The sequence below is a fragment of the Chrysochloris asiatica genome, unplaced genomic scaffold (genome assembly GCF_000296735.1).
Source record: "Chrysochloris asiatica unplaced genomic scaffold, ChrAsi1.0 scaffold00022, whole genome shotgun sequence".
NCBI lineage: Eukaryota > Metazoa > Chordata > Mammalia > Afrosoricida > Chrysochloridae > Chrysochloris > Chrysochloris asiatica.
The window spans coordinates 28936383-28943876 of NW_006408540.1; the positions used below are offsets into that span (position 1 = coordinate 28936383).

The window sequence follows — 7494 nt, forward strand, 5'->3', positions numbered from 1 at the left end:
TGTGTGTGTCTGTGTTTTGTTTTAAGTGATATTAGCCCTGACTTCAAAATTGTTTTTTTTCAAAGCACATAAAGTATCCTTTATTTAGAAGGCTCCTTAACAAGAGTAAAATAAGCTTGTTGTTGAGAGAACATGTCCACAGCTATTCACTGATTGCAGAGACATGTTTGCAGCCCTGATTGTGTCAACTTAAGATTTCTCTTTATTCCCCAAAGTAAAATAGTATTGAAAAGGACATGACTTGAATCTCTTGGGGATGCTCAAACTACTGTTTTTAGGTGGTGTAAAACAAAGAGTGAAGAATTCTTTCATGAAGGATTAGATAGATGGTAACAACTCCTTCCAAAGTGTATAAACCTAGATTGGGGATATGTCAAGAAACAATAGCTTCAAATTACGATATTTTTATTTAATAAATGTTTCTATGATGTTCTAGAAGCAAAATTTTACTTAACTTTGTATTTTGCACATGCATAGTAGAGAAAAAGCTATGTTCTAGTGCAAATGGATGTACATTTCTCACCTGCTACTACCTAAATGGAGTCCTAATAAGGCACTGTAGGATAAGCACCAGAGGTTGTTATAGTTGTTTGTGTCAATGGTTCACATTCACCAGTTGGTCCTCAGAAACCCTATATAGGGTCACTATGAGTTTAAACCAACATGACAGCACTTAACAACTATCTAGTCTATATTCCAAATTTTTCTTGTCCCTGAAATACTTGAACAACAGAGCTTATTCCATTTTAATGATATAATCTCCATTCATGGCATAGATACTATTTTGTTTTATCTTTGGCGTTTTTATTATTTGAATTTAAAGTTATTTTATTTATACTTATGTATTTTTTCATCATGTTTAATCATTTTTAATTGCTTATAATTGAACCTACTCAAGAAAACAACCATTCACTGTGATTAAACAAACTCAGTATCTTTATATAATAAATTGCTTGTGTTTTTCTGCATAATGCATTTTAAAAATCATTTTTCAGTTTAGTGTTTTTCCCCTTAATGTGAAAAATAAATGTTAAAGTTTTATGCTATTTGATCGCTGTATCCAGAGAAATGTCCTTGCTTAAAATATAAATATTTAAGAGACTGATCCATAGTTGTAAGGGAAAAACAAAATGACATTTAATTTTTACAAAACAAAATATGCAAAGAATATACTTATGATCTGAGATTATGCCAATGAAAACCAGCAGATGGTTTTGAGTATATGGTAAAATCATTTATATAATTTTTCAGAAAATAAGTGTTAGAAAATAATAGTGATTACAACAAAGAAATTGTCATTAAAGAAGGGAAGCTAGGGATTCTTTTGGTCTTTGAATTATGTAAGCACCAGGCTCTTCCTATTTTATCAAGCAAATGACATACTGAAAAAAAGTTTCTTTTGCTAGTGTTAAAGGGGATTTGTTGCTGTCTTTGTTAAGTGTCATTGAGTCGGTTCCAATGCATAGAGACCCTGTACAGGGTTTCCAAGGCTCTAAATCTTCATAGGAGCAGAAAGCCTCATCTTTCTACTTTAAAGGGGATTTTGAATAACCTTATATCTTCCCATTGTTATACACAGCATTGTTTTTAAGTAACAGGAGTCGATATTATGGCTTTACATAATTTTAAAACTTAAAATAATGAGTCATATTCAGCATTAAAAAGAGCCTTAAACTTGAGGTATGATTCTTTTAATAACAACATATGGTTTTTTTTTTTTTAAAAAAAAAAAAAAACAATTTGCAGAAACTGACATTCTTGAAAAACAGTATGAGTGATTCACATTCAAGCAAAATTTAATATCCCTTCCAGGATAGCAATTACTTTATGTTCCAAGTTAGTCATAGATTCTATCAAAGGAGTTACCGATCATGTTTTTTCCCCCTAATGAATCTGTGAAAATGTACCTATATATGAAGACTATAAAATGAATATCCTTATCACTTATGATTCATTGCTTCTTAATAGAATTGACTTAAAAACTTTGCTTTGGAAAGCTTTTAGAACAAACTCCCAACTAATATGAAAAAGTAAAAAATTCCCTTTAATCTCTCTACGTTGTCTGCCTTTAGAGTTTTGTGATGATTACCAGGAACTGGGAACTTGGACCCTCAACTCAATATGACTGAGTCCTATGCCATCCTCATGACCAGAAGATCTGGGATATTCTCCCTGTAAATGGACAGTAATATTTTTGGATACCTCTTTGAATTAAATAATTCCTCCAACTCAGCTTAACACACACATATCAAGCATGAGTATCTGGTATTTCAGCAACTTTGAAGGAATAAGGAGAACAAAACAGCCTAGTTCTTTCCTCCAGTTAGACAACTACCCTCAAAGCAGTATAAAAAAGCCACAGGAGAGAAGGAAAAGGGAGCTCACATTCAGTCCCTTTTAACTAAAATCATCCTCCCTTTAATTTATGTATTTTGGATATTGTTCTTGTTGTTGTTAAGTGCCATTGAATTGGTTCCAACTCATAGCAATCCTGTCTAGGTTCTCAAGGAACATCTGGAAAGGTTGCATTTATGTTGCCAACCTTGTAGTTAGCAGTCCAGTTCTTATGCTATAGCACCACACCAGAACTCAATTTTGGATGTAGTTACACATTGTAACTTAGAGAAAGATCTAACTTGGTTCCCACAGGACAGGTTCTTAAACTGCATTGGTATTATTTCTTTTTTCTTTCATTTCTGGCTTAACTTCACACTTAAATGCCACTATTCCCATTCTATCACATTAACTGTTTCTCAGATAAAAAGAAGTCTGCACTTAAGTTATCTTTTTCAAAATACTTTTTGTTGATTTGTTTCAATTTCCTTCTTAAATGATTTTTATGAAATGTTAGCACAGTATAGTTGTCATAAGTTTAATTTTCTCCTGTTGTTGTTATGTGCCTTGGAGTCGATTCCAATTCATAGCGACCCTGTACAAGGTTTCCAAGCCTGTAAATCTTTAGGGGAGCAGAAAGCCTCATCTTTCTCCTGCGGAAAAGCTGGTAGTTTTGAACTGCTGACCGTGAGATTAGCAGCCAGATTCGTAACACTACGCTCTGCCTGGCAGCCATTAATTCCTCCTAGCTGCCCTTTTACCCAGTTTTTGAAATGGTCGTTTCTATCTTGTCACACAAACGCTCAGCATTTGTGGACTCTTATTAACTCTTATTAACAACAACAACAACATCCTCCCTTGCGCAGCCCTAATGTGGCGCTGTGGGTTAATGCGCCAGACTGCAAAGCCTTTGAACTGCAAGGTCGGCAGTTCAAGCTGCCCTTCAAAAACCCTAAAGAGGGTCACTATGGGTAGGACCAACTTGACAGCACTTCACAACAACAATCCTTACTTGCAACCATGAGCCATACAATTTCCCATGATAAAGACACAATTGTAAATTTTAAGCTAGTCTATTTAAAGCTAGGAGTCCTGGTGTTGCGCTTAGGGTTAATACGCCAGACTACAGGCAGTTCAAGCGCACCAGTTGCTCCTCGGAAACCCTATATAGGGTCACTATGAGTTGGAACTGATTCGAAGGCACTTACCAACAAAAACAACATTAACACATTAACAGCTATAACCACTCCTTGTCCCTCCTGGCCCTATTCATATGATTCCCTGTAATAACATTTTATCCTATTTCTCACAGTATTTACCAGCTAGTACCTTTCTGACTCATGGTTACCCTGTGGATGCCAGAATACAACTGTATTCCAGTGGCATAACTTCCAATAGCATAACACAAGCCACCACAGTACAAGAAACATAATGGTAATGTCAAAGGAATTTATCCAAGAAAAAGGAAAACTATTCACAAAATTGACTTATAACAAGAATATCCATAGCAACATTTTTCCTAGTAACAAAAAATAGACATTGCCCAAGTGTCCATCAATCAGAGAGTGGATAAACAAATTGTGATATATTCACACTATGAAATACTATTCAATAATAAAATAGGAAAGGGTTCAAACATAGGAACAATAGTTTCCTTGTATTGTACATAAGGTCCTAGCTGACTCACTGCCAAATAACAACTTGGATGTATTCAACAAGAATAAATCTCACCAACATTATGCTAAATAAAAGAAGTCTTTCACAAAAATTGATGTATTCTAACTTAATGGCATTTCCCTTCTTACTAGTCAGAAAAGGAAATTAAACTTCATTCTATAATTCATTCTTAATAAATTTATGCTGGCACCCAGTATTTGCTTCATTCTTTTCTCAGTACTTGGAGTGATCTAAAAAATTGCCATTTTGTTTTCAAGGCAACCTATTTAACTCCTTTTGAATAGGGAATCTTTTGCCTCGTTTCTAATCACCTACCCCATTCTCCTAGGTTTGCTAGGATTGCCAACACTGATGCTGGATACTCTTTCTGTACTCTGGGAATTGCTTTGACCTGAAGACAAAAAAAATTTTAAAAAATCTGATCTGATCTGTAGGTGCTGGAATGGTGTACAATCTCTTTACATTCTCAGCTACATTGGAATTTAAAAGGTATCTTATAAATGCTTGCTTTAACAGTTTAAGTAGAACCAGCTCTTTCATGAATAGGAACAAAAACAAAACAGCAGTTAAGTCATTGCTTTAACATTATGCCATCTGCTTCCAAGAATGGAATACTCTCTGTCTTGTTCCTCTTCCTGTTTTGGCCTAGCAAAATGTTCTTTTCATTGTTCCTAGCATATTTTGCAAGGCATAAATTTTTATTTTGTATTCACTCTCCTGGCACTTTGTTACAGTTTCATGCAACTCTTGCATTTGTATTTGTATTCAAGCACCTTCTTTGCTGTTTTTCTTCTTGCCACATGTATCCTACAAAGTCACAGAGCTTTCTTAGATGCTACCACATATTTTTCTCTTGAAGCTCATTTTCTTCTACAAGTTCTAACCACAGAACTCCTCATGAGTTCTTTAGAGTCATTAAATTTCCCCCTAAAATTAAAACAAACAACAAAAAAGAGACTCTAGCTGGACTGTTGAATGCGAATGCTAAGTCAGAACTGGAGTGAACAATAATGAATAGAGAAAGATGTAACTATATTGTGATAATTAATTTTTTGTGTCAGCTTAGCTAGACTATGGAACTCAGTCTTTGGTTAAACACTATTTAAACTCTGTTATAAAGTAAATAGTGTGATTTAAGTCAATTGACTTAAAGTAAAGCAGAGTACCCTCCTAATGTTGGTGGGCTTAATCCAGTCAGGTGAAAGTCTTCAGAGCAAAATGGGAATTTCATCTAGGGTATATTCTGTCTCTAGAGTGTAGATATACAACTTCCCCAAATTCTTCCACTATTCAATCATTCTGTTGCCTGGCCTACCTATGGAATTGAATACACAAGGCACATATGCATGAGAAAACTATAAAAAATTTGTAGAAAAATCCCATTATATTTTCATTCCATTTTTCTACAATTTTTTTTTCTTCTTTAGGTTTTTATTGTGAATCCATGATAGTTTACATGGGAGAACATCAGTTTTACACTCATCCTGTCATATTTCATTTCATTGTAATGAGTACAATCCCCTCCATGCACCATCATTCAACGGTATTTGCTTCTATTCCCTCTGTTCTTTTGTTAGTTTTGTTTTGTTTTGATGTACACCAAAACACTCAGGAATATGCAAACATTCAAACACCCAAAGGGCATACCTTGCAAACCTGTCCCCTGGCCACCAACACACAGCCCTTCTCCCTCCATGAGTCTAGAGTCCCAAGCTACTCCATCTCTTCACATCACATCTCTGCCACCATCTCTGGCATCGCTGCTTCTCTGAATAGGGTCCCATACTACACTTCTGCTTGTCTCCCTTTATGGCCCCAGGGTCCTCCTCTGCACTTGGACTACAAGATCAACCAAGACCCTCTTTTTGCTGTAAAATGTTTATCTTTACAGTTGAAACAATCACAGTCAGTCATGATAACAACTACTTACTATTGAACCACAAGAATCTTATCCCCATCCTCTTTCACCAGCCTCATCTAGACAGGTTGATAACCACTCAATGGAGATTCTACAGAAATTATTATTATTATTATTATTGACTTTTCTTTCTTTCTCTAGTTGAGTTCTGATCACCCAGCCATTGAACCTAGGTCAAAAGGGTATTATCTGAAAGTATGGACATTCTAGTGCATCTTCCCTCACTTCATGTCAGCTGGATATTTCACTCTCCACTCTAGCCCTCTGTGGCCATGTCCTTGTCCATGGGCTCAGGAGTATCCAGGTCTCACCATAATGCTGGCAAACCAGGTCTCACCACACTGCTGGCAAACCAGGTCTCACCACATTCCAGGTTGACAGGAGTCTATTGAACCTGGTCAGACTCAGCCCACATTTTCATTGCTGCTCTTCCACAACGAACCCTTATCAGTAGACGAATGTGGTCTCCAGCAAGATTACATGCCTGATTCTGTATTCCTTTTGAGTTTCAGTCTTGGAAGGGGGTTTACTCTGAAGGAACTTGATTATTTGTCTTGATGGCTCCCCTGAGGATAACTTGCTTGTTCTTGTGGTAGTCAACCAGACTGCCATTTTTGTTTTTTATTTTTCCTGCTGGTCTTTCTTTCAAGAAGTATCTTCTGTTCCTAGGGAGAGGGGGTGGAAGAACAAGGTAGATTTGGGAACACTGAGACAGATTTGCATGGGCTAAATTGAACACAGGTAAATAGTGATGCATGCTCAAACTTGTAACAACAGGACTCTGTGATATAGGGATCAAGGCATAGTCTGAAGAGGGGAAATAATACAAAGATGCTTGACTGTCTTATATTGGTTACCCTCGCCTACTATTGTAATATAGACACTTGAGTGAGATAGAAAGGAATGTCTGGAAACATGATTACAGAAAGCTTGTAAAGCCCTATAACTGATTGGAATACATAAAAGTGGTTTTACAACTTGATCAGTGAAGTAGACCTCTTGTGGAGTCTATGCAGTGTATAGGACCTTATGTGAAATCCGGAGCCCCATCCAGAACCCTCTGAGGTAGAACATTCCCACTATAAAGGACAAGCAGAACAGCCTGGAATAGCTAGAGGAACAGAAGAAGCATCTTAAAGGAAAGATCATCAGGAAAAACTTGAAACAAAAATGCCAGTATTACAGGCTACTACAAGAATAAGCAAGTTGTTCTCCAGGAAGTCATCAAGGCAAGCAATCAAGTCCCTTCAGGACAAACCTCCCTCTAAGACTGAAACTCAAAGGGGACACATGAGCAGGCATGTAATCTTGATGACAACCATGTTGGTCTACTGGTGAGTGGAAGAAGGGGAAAGGCAGCAATGAAGAAATGGACTGAGTTCTACCACATTCCATGGACTCCATTTTCCTGGATATGAGAGAGAGAAGAGGAAAGACTGGTTGGTACAAAGTGTGGTGAGACCTGGGAACACCTGATCCCATAGACAAGGACATAGCCAAGTAGGGCTAGAGCTGAGAGTGAAGCATCCAGTGGATATTAAGTGAGGGGAGATGCACAAAAACAC

The 7494-nt window shown here is 36.7% G+C and overlaps 1 pseudogene; it reads left to right on the top strand.

Annotated features, from left to right (window-relative positions):
• The window catches only part of LOC102826695, a 20019-nt pseudogene extending 17894 nt beyond the window's left edge, over nucleotides 1-2125 (top strand).
• The last annotated feature ends 5369 nt before the right edge of the window (nucleotides 2126-7494 follow it).